General features: G+C 34.9%; 1 pseudogene; it reads left to right on the plus strand.

The window, feature by feature from the left end:
- The first annotated feature begins 11,645 nt into the window (after positions 1 to 11,645).
- Positions 11,646 to 12,435, plus strand: LOC149162090 (uncharacterized; annotated as a pseudogene).
- The last annotated feature ends 7,635 nt before the right edge of the window (positions 12,436 to 20,070 follow it).

Below are 20,070 nucleotides of genomic sequence, written 5' to 3' on the forward strand. Positions count from 1 at the left end.
GCGGGTTTCGCATTGCTTTGCAATGTTGACGAGATCTCTTTTGATTTGCAAAAACAATTTATTAGGAAGTGAGTATTGTATATACCTGAACCAACTGATCAGTTTCGAAAGCACACCGAGGAAGGTCTTCTCTTTGTAATATTCTAATATTGGCAGTTGTTGTGTGCCTCATATCAGAAGTCACTGTAGCAGCCCTGTCAATTAGAAAACAGAATTTCAAAATAAGATCAAGCTGCTGAAAGGTACTTTATCATATGCAATCCTATTACTGGTTACAGAACTGTATCTGCCATCAAACTTCAGATTCACGCTAACTAGCTGACCATGACAATGCAGAAGGAGAGATCAAAACTGTGAGGCTACAAAGTCATAATACTTGTATTGCAGTGAGAGCATAATATGAAGAAACATATTCATATTACTTTTTCATTTGTTCTGGACGTGAAGGCCAGCATGTTCCTGCATTTTGTAATTTGTATAACAAATAGTTAGTTAGAATAAAATGATAACATTGTAAATTGAAGAGAGGACATATTTGACACAAAACATATTAAGGAGTTATGTGAACTAAAGCTTCTTGTGCAATCCTTATATCATGTACAATGTGTCAAAAGCTTGTTTAACATTAAAAAGAGTATTTGATTGACTAAAGTTGTATAAAAGTAAAACAGATCTCTAACATGGGTTGTTGCAGCTTTCCAATCTTGACGAGATCTCTTTTAATTTGCAAAAACAATTTATTAGAAACTGAGTATTGTATATACCTGAACCAAATGATCAGTTTCGAAAGCACACCGAGGAAGGTCTTCTCTTGGTAATATTCTAATATTGGCAGCTATTGTGTGCATCATTTCAGAAGTCACTGCAGCAGCGCTGCTAATTAGATAACAAAATTTCAAAATAAGATCAAGCTGTTCAAAGGTACTTTATCACATGCAATCCTATTACTGGTTACAGAACTGTATGTGTCATCAAACTTCAGATTCACGCTAACTAGCTAATGCTTTTCAACGAGATCTAATACGAACATTGGCTCAAAATATTCCAGAGTGCTGAGGACGGCATGTACTATGGTGGTCTTATTGGCGGACAACTGTCCCTCCTCGAGATCCTGGAAAGTTACTCAGCTTGGGTTTTACCCTGTTCACGCCCTTTGGGTTATTATTGTTAGTTGGTTGTTTAGCTCTGCAGTCTCTCTGATTTTTCCTTTGTATTTGTTGTATTGTCTGCGGGGAAAACAGAATACGGTTCCTGCCTGCTCGGTTAACTATATAACAAACGTTTGGTTGCGGTTCTGTTGTTCCAGGTCCGGGTTGTATGCCTCGACTGTCTGATCTCGCTTTGTTAAGTTCGGCTACTGTATTGTTTAGATGTTTGTTCCTGTGTCGTTTGGCGTTTTCCAGTGGCGTTGATGTTTGTCACAGTATTGTATGTTCGTTTCCCTCAAGAGTCCATGGTTATTTGAGCATTATAAGTTAATGGCATTCTGGTTAAATACTGAGGGTTTCTCTTACCTGCATGGGTTTTATGGAAATTTCCGTAAATGTCGGTTTCGACCACCATGTCATTGCCATTGTCTTAGTATAGAACAAAAGGGCAAAATGGTGCAAGAAAATGCAAACAGCCAACTAGAAATTCTAGGCACGGGTTTCATAAAAACCTTTAAGTCCCCTTGCCGAAGAACTCCAAAGGTAGTTTCTTGATAGGACCCTAAATGCGGAAGACAAGGTCTGTTTAATGAATTTGGTGGAAAATACAAAAAAAACATGCTAGTGTGGAAAGAAATACCAACCAACAGTTAGGGAATGTCGAAAGAGAGATCGATGAGGCGATCTGTAACACACAATGCAGCTTCCACGAGTGGGGATATGGAACCGCTTCATTAGGATGTGCCAAGGAGAGCATAGAGGAAAGGGTTCTGTACCTCCAGAGGTATAAATCCTCATAGAATATAAGATTTAGAGTTCAGGGTGGGGATAACCTAGTATCGAAAATGAATCTGCTCCACTGACACCTTTGGCCATCATAGGGTTAGAAATTACAGGTCTTCATCTTTCATAAATGAAATTATTCTTATAAACTCTACCAGGTCATTCACAAAGCATTAGTGCCCGTTTTTATTGCATAGGACTTGGATATCCTGGTGAGCAAGTATGCATTCCAATAGATTTCCATCCGTCCCAGTTGAGAATTTGTGTTGTTTAGCCCAAAAATACAAATAAGACTGGAACTGATATCTAATGGTTGAGTGATGCAAAGATTGCACCTTCTCCTGAAATAGAGAGCTACGTACTATGAATCTTAGTAGTTTTATGCATAATGTTATGTACAAATTTCTAGTGGGAGTCACCCACAATTGCAGAGCCAAACACCGACCTTCGGGTTAAATCTATCTCCCTAATTCATTGATTTTTCTTATAAAAAGAAGAATATTATTCAACATTCCTGTGAAATTTTATATTATTCATTACTTCTGTGTGAAAGATAAAAATAATTGAGATTTCGTGGAAACCTTTCTTTTAGAAGGAAGTTGTTAATCCCATTGCATCATTTTGGAGTTATTAATGCATCAGACTGTATTAACATCGCATTGAAGGATATGGTTGTCTACTATATCATTATTCATAACCTCCCCTGTTTGGTAAGTATTTATGTATAATAATGGCTGAAGTTTCGTAAGTATTTGTGTATAATAATAACTGAGAGAATTTAAGCATTTCTGGGTAACAATCATTGAAAGATAATGTTAAATGAAGGATTCTATATTTGATAAAGGATATCTGGTAAAGGACATCTATATTAGGCCATAAAATATCAATTCTATCATTTTAAAATTGGAAAATATCCGTATATTGGAAAATATCAATACGTTGTAGTTGAGATGTTGTTGACCTGTTGCTGTTTGTTCTTTTGATTCATTTAAAGATCCAGAAAATGATCCATATATGTAAGAGGTCTAATGAAGAAGGTCAAACTTCCAAAGAACAATACCTGCTCTAGAGCATGTTTACTAACTCGATGCATTTTCCCTTCATTGTTAATATAAGTGAGAGATGTCCTCTTTTCAGTTGGATTAAAAGGAAGAAAATGGAGCTCTGGAATGGTTGCCTGTGCCTTTTAGATGCATGGATGTTAAAAGCCACAACAAAAGATACAAATCAGTAAAATAAGCATAGGCCTGCTTATCGACTAAAATTTAATATGATGACATAAAAAAAATACTTGCCTCCTTAGGATCTGTAAGCATCCCAACAATTGCTGCATCAATGGCATCTTGATTCTCTGTTCTGGATGCTCTTGCAGCCATCAAGACAACATCATCCTTGTCATATCCTTTTGTGAAAACCTATTCATGACAACAATTAGTAATTGATACTTGTTTGAAGGAAGCTAACAGTACTGGATCATCCAATATTACCACGAACCCTAACTAGCCAATTTGGTACAACTGCAGTATCACCAAAAATTATGTATTTATGAAATAAGAGAAAGGACAAAAAGAAGAATCAGAAGTCCAGAATAAATACCAACCTTTTGGAAGTGGCCAACTTGGTTTGTACTGTTGACAATATGTGCTGGTTTACCAAAAAAGGTATGGATCCCAGTAGCAATGACAACACATTCAAGTTCACGTTGTTTGCAAGTAGAGCCAGAATAAATCCCATTGCCAGGACCCTTTGTTACTGGTAATGACTGACCACTGAGGGCAGACTACACACATTCAAAAATATTGTCATAAAGCGTGGCTCAGGAAAAGTACCAAATGTTGAAGTTAATCCCAGAAACGATATAAAAGCATACCGAAAATTCGAGCACTTGTAATCAGAAATAAGAAGTAAAGAAAAGGATTGGATTAAGACCTGATCAATATTTAAAGGATCTCTTTCAAGAAAACGTGCATCCGCAGGAACAATATCTCTAAGTTTGATGCTGATTATGTCACCAAGAACAAGCATTGTTACATCTTCTTCATTCCATTATCCATCTCTGAGAACTTGTTAAGTTCAAAGTCTTAAGTCATTGACCAAGGAATTTAAAACTGCAGCACCCATGATCTTAAGAGGATTCTGAACATCCAATTGCATGCTTCCCCTCAAAAACCAGGATAGAAAACTGAAAATATTGGGGCTGCCACTCATACAAAAGATAGTGAACAGACCTTGCTCTTTGGAGCCAGCCAAGTCGTCAGTGCTGCAGCAACATTGCCAGCATTGTTTTCCTCTATGAAACTTATGTTTAGATGACCACTAACAGGATTTGCATCATGAAAGAGAATGCAATATGGAATTGCATTTTCATGTTGATTAAAGAGCAAATATCTCGTTTTTCTTGTCAATGACCAAACTGCAATTGATATATCTATCCATTTAGCTAACCAACGTATGCAAAAGGTATCACCCCATAAACCTCGGTCAGACTCCTTTATATTTGTAGATGCAGAATAACACATTTTATAAAGATATGTGCCAATATCATTAACACCATGTAACTCGTATAGGAAATCAAGTGCTAGTTCATACTGATATGACTGTATTGCTTCAACGTCATTGTTCTTTAAGCAAAAAGAAAGTGGTCTATTAACCCATTTCACAATTCATTTGAAGTATAACGAAAATGTAGAAGCATTTCGAATGAGTCAAATAGACAATCTCCTACAGTATATGAAAATGCATTTAGTCTAAAAAGACCATTTCTTTTTAATACAATATCAATGTTCTCAGGAAAAATGCATTGCAATCTGAATTTGTAATTTTCAACATCTATTATTTCTTCAATCATTTGCAATTGCTTACAAGAGTTGCCTTTTGCAATTGTCTTGTACAGCTTTGCAAAAAATATTGATGAAGTTAGCAAAAACTGAACATGATTGTTTTGAACAAAATGTATGTATATTAAAAAAATAGGCTATTGCATTATGTTGCTAAACAAATATCAAATTTCTAGCAAGAAGCCATATTTATAAATAACAAAGAAGTTGGAAATGGAAACAATGCAAAGACATAATGAAAAAAAGGAGCATAATTTTAAGAATATTTGTGCAAGTTAACAAAAGCAAGCAATGGAAAGACAAAATGAAGTTAACAAAAGGAAGCAATGGAAAGAAAAAATGAAAAAATGCAGCATAAGTTTAAGAATATTTCTGAAAGTTAACATCATTGTCAATTGCATTTGTGAAATAAAATAACTGTGAGGCTATTTATGAGTTTTACATAAGTGGTGCACCAATTCAACTGTCAAAATATAAAAAGTATTGCCTCCAATTTGTGCTAGGTTGCAACTCCAATATATTTCAAGGTAAAAAGTTTCCTGCTATTCGATATCAGAGTATGGTTATACTATATGTATCTAAACAGAATTCAAGGGTCAAGGAACCCAAACAAGCCATTGAGAACCAGATACGAGTAGTGCATAAGCGTACTTCCATAAGGCTTGTCAAGAAGATCCATTATTATGTGATGCTAGAGATATGATTCATATAAATGATGAACATGTAATATGTTCAAAGGACAGCTTTGGCAAACATAGGAACAATCTGCTGGAGAAAATTGTCCCAAAACTGTTGCCAATTGTGGCACGTGAAAAAATATGCCCAAAAATTACAGATCTTTGATGATTCACAAATTGTGGTGAAATGGATGAATGGAACAAATTCATTGGATAATTATAAATTTCACCCTATATTTCAGCAGATTCAACTTGCTTGAACAGAGTATTTAACACATTATCTTTCAACATGTCTACAAAGACAGGAACATGGAAACTGATGGACTGTCAAAAGCTAGATTACACCTGGTAGCACGAGCTTGGATCATTCAAGAGAAAGTGGAAGGGCAGCTCATGGAATGTCTTGACACACTTTTGATATAATCATGGGACTGTTTAAATGTGAATATCTATATGTATATTTTTTTATGGAACTGTTTATGAACATATCTAGGAGCTAATTTTTTATGAGACAAAACTGGTTTCAAACCTGCAATATATGTCAGAATGACCATGATAGGGCTGTCATATTGACATTTTTGAAAACTGTTTATGAAGCAAGATATCTTCTCAGCCATACTTTTATCAGTTCCTATGCTTAAGGATATCTCTATATGTATATTTTTTTATGGGACTATTTATGGACATATCTAGGAGCTAATTTCTTATGAGACAAAACTGGCTTCAAAGCTCTGATATATGTTAGAATGACTATGAGAGGGCTGTCATATTGACATTTTTGAAAACTGTTTATGAAGCAAGATATGTTGTCAGCAATACTTTTATCACTTCCTATGCTTAAGGATATCTGTGAAAAGCAAAAACATATATAGTAAATGTAATTTTGTTTTCATAATAAAATTATTTTTTCTCTCTGAGGAGAATAAGGTAGTTGAACATCATATCAGAACCAATCTGGTTATAACTAGCTAACATGAGATTTTAATCTAAGGTTTAAATAGGCAAAATGTCTTGATACATCATTATACGGAGCTAGTTGGATGCATTACCCAACTTCTACTTGTTGGGATCATCTCAAATAATATTATTGTTATGATTATAATAATTAATAATATTAATATTAATATTAATGTAAACACAGAATAAACAATGACGATTCCATATTTGAATTGCAATATAATTGAATGAGACAAAAAATATAAATGAGCCAATACAGCTTAAATATCTATATTTTTTAAAACAATTACGCAGTAACTCGACTATAAACCTAGAGTAACTGGACCATAAACCTACACAATGCAAAAATTAAAACCCTAAGAAATTGACAAAAAGCAATTAATAGAAAAATTGACAAAAAGCAATTAGTAGAATAACGTCGTACCTGCAACGAAGCCAAGGGTTCGAATTGCTTCTCGTCTAGACCATATTCATGCACAACACAGCCTGTACGAGTACCATGAGAAAATATGCAAATGACGAAATTGGTTAACGAAGTCTCCAGAAGCCCCTGGAAAAATACTTGCAGGTCTTTATTCCTCTCTCAAAACCATAATACATTCCATTAATAAAAAGGCAATATGCAGCACATACATAAATACTTGCAGGTCTTTATTTCTTTCTCCAAACCACAATACATTCCATTAAAAACCCAATATGCGCCACAAACAGTTCAAACAGTTCAAAAACCCCAGTTTATTTAGATCTTCATGTGCAAAAACACTTCAAACTACAAAAGACTGCCACTCAATCTGTACCAAGAATCACAGCTTCACCCAGGTCGTCTTGGCCCAAATGACAACGAAGTCACATGGTGGTCGAAACTGACATTTACGGAAATTTCCATAAAACCCATGCAGCTAAGAGAAACCCTCAGTATCATGGAAAACCTTATAATTTTCGCAAAGGAAACATTTCATCCAATATATAAACAACAACAAACGAAGAACATCTAGTACCAGTATAGCAAACCTTCAATTCAGCAGTTCTTAACAAAGCAAATGAACTTAACAGTAACTAAATGAACTTAACAGAGTTCTTAACAAAGCAACCTTCCGCTCTAGGAGTAATGTCAGAGTCGAATATTCATACATCCATAACAGAATTACAAACTTAAAAAAACATTATGCACCAAAGTAAGCATACACATAAATTACAGAAGCGAAAAACCTTGAATACACGCCTAAGATAGGAAACCGTGCAGTTACAAAACAGACTGCAATCTTAAATATTTTAACATTTTGGGCAAGCAGAACATCAAAACCTAGCGACAGGAACAACAGTTTGCTCAAGCCTGACAACTCGTGAAACCAGACCCTTGAATTTAACAGAGGAGTACCAGGCAAACATCGCTCCTTTCTCCAAACCATAACACATTCCAATAATAACAATACATTCCATCAATAAAAAAAAAGGCAATATGCGGCACATAAATACATAAATACTTGCAAGTCTTTATTTCTTTCTCCAAACAACAATACATTCCATTAAAAACCCAATATGCGGCACAAACAGTTCAAAAACCCCAATTTATTTAGATCTTCATGTGCAAAAACAGTTCAAACTACAAAAGACTGCCGCTCAATCTGTACCAAGAATCACATCTTCACCCAGGTCGTCTCGGCCCAAATGATAAGGAAGTCAAATGGTGGTCCAAACCAAAATTTACGGAAATTTCCATAAAACCCATGCAAGTAAGAGAAACCCTTAGTATCAGGGAAAAGCTTATAATTTTCGCAAAGGAAACATTTGATCCAATATATAAACAATAGAAAACTAAGCTAATTCAATTGGTAAGCTCTCGTTCTCTTTCCTTCTCAGAAACCATGCCAACCTTCTGCCTATCTCCACCCTGTTAACCAGAATGCCATTAACTTATAATGCTCAAATAACCATGGACACTTGAGGGAAATGAACAGACAATACTGTGACAAACATCAACGCCACTGGAAAACGCCAAACGATAAAGGAACAAACATATAAACAATACAGTAGCCGAACTTACCAAAGCGACACCAGATAGTCGAGGCATACAAGCCGTACCTGGAACAACAGAACCGCAACCAAACATTTGCTATACAATTAACCGAGCAGGCAGGAACCGCATTGTGTTTTCACCGTAGAAAATACAACAAATACAAAGGAAAAATCGCAGACACTGTAGAGCTAAACAACCAAGTAACAATAATAACCCAAAGGGCGCGAACAGGGTAAAACCCAAGCCGAGTAACTTTCCAGGATCCCGAGGAGGGACAGTTGTCCGCCCATAAGACCACCACAGTACATGTCGTAACCCAAGTTGATTGTAAATCAATCTGAATTTATTACCAAATCAATTGTATACTGTCTGATTCATAGCAGCGTTACACATCACCTCGAACGATGTGAAGCCCGCAATAAGACCCCAAAACCTTTCCACCCCCAAAACCTTAGTTCGACTTAGGTTACATTGTCAATATATTGAAAAATCACCTCGGTCAACAAAGGGTCAGTGATCGATCGATTGCATATAGTCCCCGGCAGGGACCACGCAGTAACTGGACTATAAACCTAGAGTAACTGGACCATAAACCTACACAATGCAAAAATTAAAAGCCTAACAAATTGACAAAAAGCAATTAGTAGAACAACGCCGTACCTGCAACGAAGCTGAGGGTTCGAATTCCTTCTCGTCTAGACCATATTCATGCAGAACCCAACACCAGACCCTTGAATTTAACAGAGGAGTACCTATTTCTTTCTCCAAACCACAATACATTCCATTAAAAATCCAATATGCGGCACAAACAGTTCAAACAGTTCAAAAACCCCAATTTGTTTAAATCTTCATGTGCAAAAACACTTCAAACTACAAAAGACTGCTGCTCAATCTGTACCAAGAACCACAGCTTCACCCAGCTCGTCTCGGCCCAAATGATAAGGAAGTCACATGGTGGTCGAAACCAACATTTACGGAAATTTCCATAAAACCCATGCAGGTAAGAGAAACCCTCAATATTTAACCAGAATGCCATTAACTTATAATGCTCAAATAACCATGGACTCTTGAGGGAAACGAACAGACAATACTGTGACAAACATCAACGCCACTGGAAAATGCCAAACGACAGAGGAACAAACATCTAAACAATACAGTAGCCGAACTTACCAAAGCGACACCAGACAGTCGAGGCATACAAGCCGGACCTAGAACAACAGAACCGCAACCAAACGTTTGCTATACAGTTAACCGAGCAAGCGGCAACCGCATTGTGTTTTCACTGCAGACAATACAACAAATACAAAGGAAAAATCGCAGAGACTGCAGAGCTAAACAACCAAGTAACAATAATAACCCAAAGGGCGCGAACAGGGTAAAACCCAAGCCGACTAACTTTCCAGGATCTCGAGCAGGCAGACCACCACAGTACATGCCGTCCGCTTGGGAGTCGCGGGACCACGTGCCGCTCAATCTGTACCAAGAATCACAGCTTCACCCAGGTCGTCTCGGCCCAAATGATAAGGAACTCACATGGTGGTCGAAACCGACATTTACGGAAATTTCCATAAAACCCATGCAGGTAACAGAAACCCTCAGTATTTAACCAGAATGCCAATACTGTGACAAACATCAACGCCACTGGAAAACGCCAAACGACAGAGGAACAAACATCTAAACAATACAGTAGCCGAACTTACCAAAGCGACACCAGACACTCGAGGCATACAAGCCGGACCTGGAACAACAGAATCGCAACCAAACGTTTTCTATACAGTTAACCGCATTCTGTTTTCACCACAGACAATACAACAAATACAAAGGAAAAATCGCAGAGACTGCAGAGCTAAACAACCAAGTAACAATAATAACCCAAACGCCGCGAACAGGGTAAAACCCAAGCCGAGTAACTTTCCAGGATCTCGAGGAGGGACAGCTGTCCGCCCATAAGACCACCACAGTACATGTCGTCCGCGTGGGAGCCGCGGGACCACGTGGCCTTCACCTCGAACGATGCGAAGCCCGCAATAAGACCCCAAAACCTTTCCACACCCAAAACCTTAGTTCGACTTAGGTTATATCCTTAATTTATCGAAAAATCACCTCGGTCAACGCAGGGTCAGCGATCGATCGATCGCATATAGTCCCCGGCAGGGACTAATAAGAATAGTTCTGTTACGTTAATATAATATTAAGATTATTCTATTAATTATAATATAGCCTAGATTTTTGACTCATAATTGTTTAATTTTTTTTACTTATAATAAGAATTAAATAAGATACTTTTTAACATAATAATATTATTTTAATTAAATAGTCAAATATAGTCGTTTTTGGGTCAATTATAGCGTCTAATATAGCCATTTTTCAGTCAATCCTAGCTGTTGGAAAGTCTGATCTCCCTAATTAAGATATAGCCATGATCTGATTCTTCAACTTGTCCTAACGATGAACCACTATTTAAGATATAGCCATGATCTCATTCTTCAACTTGTCCTGACGATGAACCATACTCATTGGTTCGAAACGCCTCAACAAATGTACTATCATGTGATTTACGCCAAATTTTTTTTTCTCACAACTTTCTATTTATTAATTCTCTTTTTTTACTTTTTTATTAAAATATTAATTCAATAATCATACTTTCATTTTTATTAATTATCTTAAAATATAAAATATAAAATTTATTATATCAAGTTAAAAGAAATACTAATTAAAAAAATCTTATTAACTAAGTCCATGAAAATCCAAAATAGCTAACAAAAATTATGATGTCAAAACATTTAAGGCAAGATAAACAAAAAAAAATCATATTAGTTAGTTAATTATTAACTAAGTCAATGAAAATCCAAAAGAGCTAACAAAATTTATGATGTCAAAATATTTAAAGCTAGATAAACAAAAAATAATCATTTTAGTTGCGTAATTGTAGATTTAAAAGAATTGATAAAGGTAAAAATATTTATACAACTGTTTAAGACGTTTAAGATATTTATATTTACGCCATAAGGCGTTCCCTCTGAAATGAACTCCCCTCTTTGCCGACGTGTCATCCTTGTACACCATACGATTAGATGTTAGATGATTAAGAAAAACACAGCGGTTCGATCAAGAAAAAGTAGTTACGAATATTGGTTGATGGCCATGTTCATAGTCTCTGCGGCAGCAACGGCTTCAATCATTGCGCAACTTCCCAGAGGTAATTCTACAGTGCCCCCAACCCATTATGTTTTATTTGCAGTTTGTTTCTGCTGAGACTCCCAGCAATTTTCCGACTGACGACGAGATGACGGAAGAAGGGTCCCCTGCTGGGAAGCGGAGAAAAACGACACCCAGAGGCCTCTCGGAGACAGACCTGGACGCTGTTCGTGAGCTCCTGGAGAGCCTGGTGAGTCGGCAGCAGAGGTTTTTCGTGGATCTGCTGGATTCCATGGAGCGGAAAGAGGAAATCCGCGAGCGGATTCGTCAAGAAAAGGAGGAAAAGTGGCAGGCGGAGGAAAGAGCGGTGTTTATTTAATAACGCAATGATTGTTTTAGCCAAGAAGCTCGTCGATGGTGACTCAGGGTTTTGCGGTCGCGACCCAGGGTTTTGCGGCACTGAAGAATTTAAACCCAAACCAACCACTGGGGGTTCTGACCAGACTGATCATGACGGTGGCGTAATTGTTCCCAATTTTGGCGGTGGTGGCGGAGGGCCAAAGAAAAGGTCAAAGAATTGGAAGCGAGCGGAGGTTCTACGGTTAATTAAGTTTAGGGCTGAGATGGAGTCGAGATTTGCCAAGTCTGCTCAGTGGGCAGTGCTATGGGAAGAGCTTGCCGAGCTTTTGGGGGCGGAGGGTATTAAGCACGATGGGAAGCAGTGCAGAGAAAAATGGGACAAGCTCATGGCAGAGTTCAAAGATGTGAGCGATGGCAATATTTACTTCACCAATCCACCTCTAAGTGTCGAAAAATCCAAACAAGATGGTCTCAGGGTGAGATTTAACATTATAGCTCAGAGTAATGTATGTTCATGATGTTGCCATCACAGTGAAACAATTTTTGTTTGATTGCAGATTGAAATATGATGATAGGAGCCAAGTAAAACAGCTGAGTTCCTTTCTGACCTTTTAACCAAAACATTATTTATTTTTGTTCATATCACGAGAGTGAAAGCAATTTAAGGTAATTTATGTTATGTTCAAATAATTAGGATTAGTTAAAGAAATTTGTATAATTCATAATTTATATTTTTTACAGCATTGTCGTTGCAATGAGCAATTTCCATTGCGCTGAACACAGTCTTATCATTACAAACGTATCATTTTAAAAATGTAAAGGATTAGCCGAACATGTTTTTAAATTTTTGAATAGACACTCGAGATTGAGGGTTTGAGCCCGAGAGCGACCCCATTTTCCCTGAACACCCTCACAAATTAGCATAGCTCACTTAACATTTATGTCAGACTGAACAGCTAGTAAACTATAATAGATATTTGCGAAGTAAAAGCGTTCATAGCGCAAAACAAATCTAGTTCAACTGTTGGAATAAGAAATATTAACATTTCTGGAAAAACAAGACTGTAATGTTTCCCTTCAGCAACAAAATCTTACGGAGAATATCAAAATAAGAAGATCATGCTTTTCATCAACACAAAGATAGGGAAATACAAATACCAAAGAGCATCTGAGCAAAGAAATTCATTGAAACTATATATATATATATATAATCTCGGACCGAGTCTAAGAAACCTTACATAATGGAAATACCCAAAAAAAAAACCACAGAGGTTCCTTGCAAGCCGGTAACAGGTCTTGCCTAAATAATTACAAATTTCGTTCCCAGTGAGGCTTCAACAAAATTCAAACCCTGGCATGCTCCGAACGCCATTAACACATTTAACCGAGAAGGGGAGTTACCCATCGTGAGAGCACTGTGTGCGGCTTAACGCGGGCAGACCCCTATGACTGGTAGGAGATTCCAGTACGCCAAAATGGCTGAGATTACACCCCAGATAGGAAGGAGTTGCCATCGAACAAAAGAACAGGAGGGGAGCCATATAAGCTTACCTGGAAAAACTTCAGAGGCCCAAGCCCCGTAAGGATGAGGTCAAAATCCTCTGGAGGCTTTTCCATCAACGCGGCCATGAGCCCTTGCCAAACCTGCAGAGCATAAACCACAAAAGAAAACAAAGACATTAGAACTTAAAAAAAACTGAGATCAAGCTTGAGCTGACATTAACAGAAGCATTTTTAGAAAATAAAGTAACCTCACCTGGGTAATTACAAAAGAACTCCCTATCTTGAGCGCGAAACCCTCAAGCAGCACTCAGAACGATCTAACCACAACAGGAGGCATGCTTGCAGCACAAGCACCACCGCCATGGACAGAGAGCAGAGCCGACGCAAGGAGGAAAGGGTAGAATGAGCCGCGAAGCCAGACCTGGTAGAGGGTAAAACACCTAGAATAACCCAGAACCATTGGATCAGGGACCAGCAACCTCCTCCGTAGATGAGGCGGAGGATCCTGAGGTTCACTGACAGCTCCACTACATGTATTAACTCTGTTGGTCCGGAGAAGTGTATGCCAGCGATAACCCGGTCGTGCCAAGCTCGAGATAAGTCTTGAAATCCGAGCTAGAGGTGGACAATAAATCCAAGTGGATAAGGACCTGTCCTCCACTATACGGAAGATCAATTCATAAACAGATCATTAACGATTGAAATACTCGGGTCTCGTGTGGTATATGTTGCACATCCGAACGATTAAGTTTTCAGCTAAGGATTTGATGCATTTTCGCAGTGGATAGTTGCATGGGGACTAACACAATTAAATAAACCAAATGCATGTTTACTATGTGTAGCTAATAGTGATGTGAACCTTTATATTTAATTTACCATAAAAAAATAACAATTATTATAATTTCCAAAGTTATCAGAAACACCATTCAATTACTTTTTATTACACTTAATATCTCATAGTACCCACTCATACATAGTTGCACACGTTTTTTTTTGTTAGTTTACTACATTTTTTCAAAATAATTATTTTAAATGTTAAAATATAACTTATTATAAATTGAAATTTAAGAAAAAAAAAGGCAAGGTTATAAGTGTGAAATTTATGTAAAAATATTATATAAATTTAGATATTATTTTATATCAAAATATTAATATTTTGTTGAATAATAGATATTAGTTTATATTTATCTTAATTTTGGATTGATAACATAACCCTAGGAGTCAAGCTCTACTCTACAAAATGAAATTGCAAATGCGAACATGAAATTTATTATTAAATTTATTATTCATAATCTAAGAACCAATGCTGAATTAAAAATAAAATAATGGTTGCAAGCAAAGGTGGGAGGGGTTTCTTACCATCACTCGAAATAGCCATTGTAACACTTGAAAGGCTGTGCCATGACAATGGCCTCTGGGATCTGGTTAACCAACACAACCATGAACTCAAATTAAATCGTATTAACAGTCCCAAAAACCCTAGGAGTCAAGCTCTACTCTACAAAATGAAATTGCAAATGCGAAGAATGAGCGGACCTTGATGATGGTTATTACCTCTACTTAACTACCATAATCTCCATTGTTGGTAATGATTCTGAGGACCCTCTACTTAACTACCATAATCTCCATTGTTGGTAATGATTCTGAGGACAAGGGCAGTCCTTTGACCATAGCTCAAGATCTGTTAGACCTGTGCTCAATTCTTAGTCTAGTATCTACATTATGTTTGATTCTTTGAAACAATGTTTATTGTTTGGGTTTCATTGCAGCTTGAAGACTCTTGTATGTGATATGTCTTAGCCCTATTCAAAGTTGTAAAGTGTGTTTTATGATGATCTCCTTGGTACTAGACAAGATCTGTTAGACCTGTGGATTTTAATATATGGAACCATTTATACTTATGTTACTTGACTAATTCAATTTATGCCTTACGGCGTTTCCTTTGCAACATTTGGTGCAAATGCTAGTAGTTAGTTATTTTTTATTAACCAAGTCAATGAAAATCCAAAAGAGCCAACAAAATTTATGATGTCAAAACATTTAAGGCAAGTTAAAAAAAATATCATTTTAGTTAGGTAATTGTAGTTTGAAAACAATTGATAAAGGTAAAAATATTATATAAATGTTTAAGCTATTTTCACAAAGTTTATGGAATTTTTTTATAATAATTGTTAGAATTAGTTAATTTTTTTATAACGAGTATAGATTTATTTAAGTACAGATCTAATATGAGTCGAGAGTATAGATTTATTTAAGTACAAATCTAATATGAGTCGAGATAGATCAAATTTCTTCACGTATAAATTTCTAAGTGCAAAATACAATATGAAATTTTTCTAATTTAAATTGTAATTTTGAATGTTATATATAGTATATAAGACTAAATAAAAGCTTTAACTAAATTAAATTTCTAACCATAAATATATATATATATATATATATATATATATACATAATTGTCATTAAAATATTTTACATGACATGTAGATAGAGACATTTTATCAATCCAATTTTTTTATTATTAATATATTTTTATGTATATGTCAATATTAATTAGTATTTTTTTTATTATTAATATATTTGTAAGTATATATAAATATTAATTCGTATTGAAATATTTTAATGATAACTCATATTAAATATATTTTTATATACAACATTAAAATAGCTTATTTTAACAATAAAAATTCTATATATAGATATATATGAAGTTGATATCAATATAAATTAGTTAACATAGATTTTAAATAATTTATTTAAATTTTTTCTTGAGCTTTTTTCTTTTTTTAAATATAAAGTTTAAACATCTTATTCACACATTTTTTTACTTCTAATTATTTTAGAGTATTTTTATCTTTTTAATTATAACCAAAAAAAATATTTAGAACATAATTTTTTTTTAAAAGACATAAATTTTTTAATTATAACCAAAATTACATTTTTATTTAAAACATAATTTATTTTTATTTTAAAAAACACCTGTCAAATAAAATAACTATATACATACTTACACATCTTCTTACACATCTTCTTATACTAAACTGTAAAATAAATCTTTAAACTCAGTAAACCTCTTTGAATCAATAAATATATAAAAAATATCTATACAACGTGACGAGTTTATCCATTTATATATATAAACAAAAACTTAATACACATGCTCTGTAACTATACCACTAAGATGTTGTTGAGACAAAATTGTTACTTTACGGTTGTGTTGTTGGCAGAAAAATCTTACTCCATAAAGATCTTGGAATATTAGTTGTCCCAAGACCCTATAATGAGACTTGTATGATATGCTAAAATGTTCCGTGCATTTTTTTAGTTGGAATATATCAAAGAAACAAAAATGATTAACATACCACTTTTTAGTTATAATAAATTTAGAAATAATGTTTTGTTAGCTGATGTCAATCACACTTATTCGTATTTTAATACCTTATAAAAAAATTGGTTTATTATAAAATTATTTATTACGTAATTCGTATTTTAAATTTAAAATATTATATTATTATTATTATATCTGTATTTTAAATTTAAAATATATTATTATTATTATTGTTATTGTTATTTTTTTTGGGTAGTGATGTTAATTTTTACAAAATAATTTTGATGGGTTTATGGGAAGGGGTTTATAGTGGTGGTCTAAATTGTGAGATTAAAGAAAGCCAAAAATTTGGCAATGGGCTTCAATCAACTAAGCTATTTATTAGGGCTAAAACATTATAATTCATTAATTATTTATATATATATATATATATATATATATATATATATATATAATTTAAATTTGAAAATAATAATAAATTAAATTAATAAGGGGTTATAAGTTCAATTTAATGAAGATAGAGTATGTATTCTTCTTTAAATCTTAGTAATTAAATTTCTAAGAAAAAAAATTCCTTATTTCACAAATAGAAAGTTGCATACATGAATTGGTAACTAGCCTGGTTATGACCTTAAAATTAAATTATTATTATTTTTGTAAGTTAATTTATATTTCTTCAAAATATCAGATTGCAACATATCATCCATCACTCTTAAGAAGAGTATAATAAACTACATTTAGTACATTCCTGGTATCACATGATTGATCATGGATTTTTCCTTTTTTCCTTTTCCTTTGCAGACATCAATACATCATGCAAAATTATTAGAAATAATTGTAGGGGGGCAGTAACATCATTTATTTCAAATAATTCCATTGTCGAAGGTTCTGTCATATTTGTCATTTCCTTGTTTTTGCATCATAGGCATGTTTTTCCCACTCATTGTAGAAGGCACAATTAGGGTTGAATCTCTTTCATTTTCATTTAAATGGGTCTCGTCTACCAATGAATGAGATGGTGTCTGTTGTGGCTAAGTTGAGTTTGGAGGATTTGATTGGCTAGTAGGCATTTTATGTTGTTGAAGGTTGTCATGTTTTTTACCTCAAATATTATTGGAACCTTTTGCTCCCTTCAAGTCTTGCCATCCACAACCTTTTTTCTTTGAACATTGGGGGAAACTCCCCCTTGTGAAAAGGGGTATACATTTTGAAGATGACCTAGCCGTTGACAAGTTTTGGAATGCAAAGCGGTATTTTCATAACCCAACAATTATGTAAAAACCTTACCCCTCCACTTGAGTAGGATTTTATTTGGCAACGCTTTACTGAAGTCCATTTAGATATATGCAAACAAATACAATAATTCCTTTTGAAATCATTTTAGTGTCTTTTTTTGATGAAATGACCTATTAAATTTTGTATGTCTTCTAAGATACCTTGATGTGTCAAATAGATGGGAAATGTAGGAAGCCTTACCAATACTGGAGCTTCCAAAGATATCATGGCAAGAGGATTAAAGTCAAGAGGCCCCAAAACCAAGGTCCTTAATAAAAAACCTTCTATTAGTCCTCTAAATTTTTTAAGAACGCCACAAAGAATCCTTTTGAGTGGAACAGTAGCTCTGCGTTCTATGACCGGTTATTGATCAATATTTATGCAGGAACGAAATGTAATAAAAATTTAAATAGAAACACAGAGCTACAACGAAAATTGAACTTCAATTCATTGATAACAAACTACTAAAAATTGTTTACATGCAGAATGGAAATAAACTAGCTCAAGAGATGGTAGCTTATCTTTGAGAAGCGATGTGGTGGCTATATGCCTTATGCACTGTGTTACATTGAGGCTCAAAGACCTATTTATTATTGAGAAACAATAGAAAACCTTAAATATCCAAAACCCTAACACTAGGAGATGAAGCGCCAAAAGTTTGTGGGTCTCGTTGGGGTAAATTGGTACATCAACTTCTGGGGGTCATAAATTTGGCATACAATCTTTCTTGGATGGGTACAATACCTCACTAGAAAGATATATCTAAGGAATAAAACTTTTGAGAGAAAACCCCTATCATAAGCAATAGGATTGTCTGTTTTCCAACAAACAAAAAAACATCGTTTAGGGCCTCAAAACGACTCTAGAAGTTCAAGATTTGAAAAACTAACAAAAATAGGAAATTGTGCTACAATTAAGGAAACTGAAAGAAACAATGGTGGGGGTATAAGTGGAATAGTTGGGTGGCCATCAATATCCACTTGGATCATTTCTGGTGCACCCATTCTACGAGAGCATATGTTGAGGGCCAAAATCCATTAAAAGAACAAATAATCATCTATTGTTCATAATCTGGAGCCACAAAGTTGTTAAAACATTTTCATTTCAAGAGATGGGGTATCCATTGTTTAATCCACAACAAATGTTGGCTCTAATAGATATTCGAGGTTTAAAGATGAATTTCCTGGTTTTAGGACTTCCTTACGAGTATTGGGTTGGGAGCTGGATGGTGCCCCCGATTCTTTGGTTCCACCTCTCAATCTAGTGATTAGAGAAATAAATAAATCCTTGGATATGCCATATTCACTGAGGGATTTCAGATCATGAAGTTATCTTCCACCTTTTACAAGTCAAAAATTGTGGGAGGAGATTTTCATTTTCTCTTAGATTCTCATAGTGGGTGAAGAGGTGAGATATGATGCTTTGCCCAACATGTAGAAGGAACCCCTTAAGAATGGTCATAGAAAGAATGGAAATTTTAACAAATATGGGATAAAACCCTATCTGAGTTATAGGAAATATTTTTAAGAGAATAAGAACTCCTATGATTGGTCAAATCTTGAAGCTAGATGAATTTCTTTAGACCCTCATGAAAAAACAAACTAATGCCCACTAAAGGTGCAGATTCTAAACAATGTCTAAATGGACACTTAAATCAAACCCTCCTAGAACATTTCCTTTACCATATACCTACAAATCTCCAAAAACCCCATCGACGAAGGCTAGAGTAAGGGTATTAATGTGATATCAAGACTTGGCCACAGTGGAGGTGACAACCCTAAATTCATCCTGAGCATTAGTGACTTTCTCTTATGATAAGTTGAAGGGAGTGAGATTCCCCTGTCTTTTGAACTCTCAACTCTCATGACATCTTCTTGAAGTTTCTTCAATATCCTTCTTTTTATCTTGCACCATCATAACCATCGTTAAGATATTTTTCTTATGAAAGGCCAAATTAACTACAACAATTATATGAAAGGCCAAATTAACTAAAATAATTATTAGACTTAATGGGAGATATTTGTCTACTAAACTTACAATCAATCAA

This window comes from Pinus tabuliformis, chromosome 5_2, assembly GCF_031772625.1.
Source record: "Pinus tabuliformis cultivar Carrire ecotype Pingquan chromosome 5_2, CPIR1, whole genome shotgun sequence".
Taxonomy (NCBI): domain Eukaryota; kingdom Viridiplantae; phylum Streptophyta; class Pinopsida; order Pinales; family Pinaceae; genus Pinus; species Pinus tabuliformis.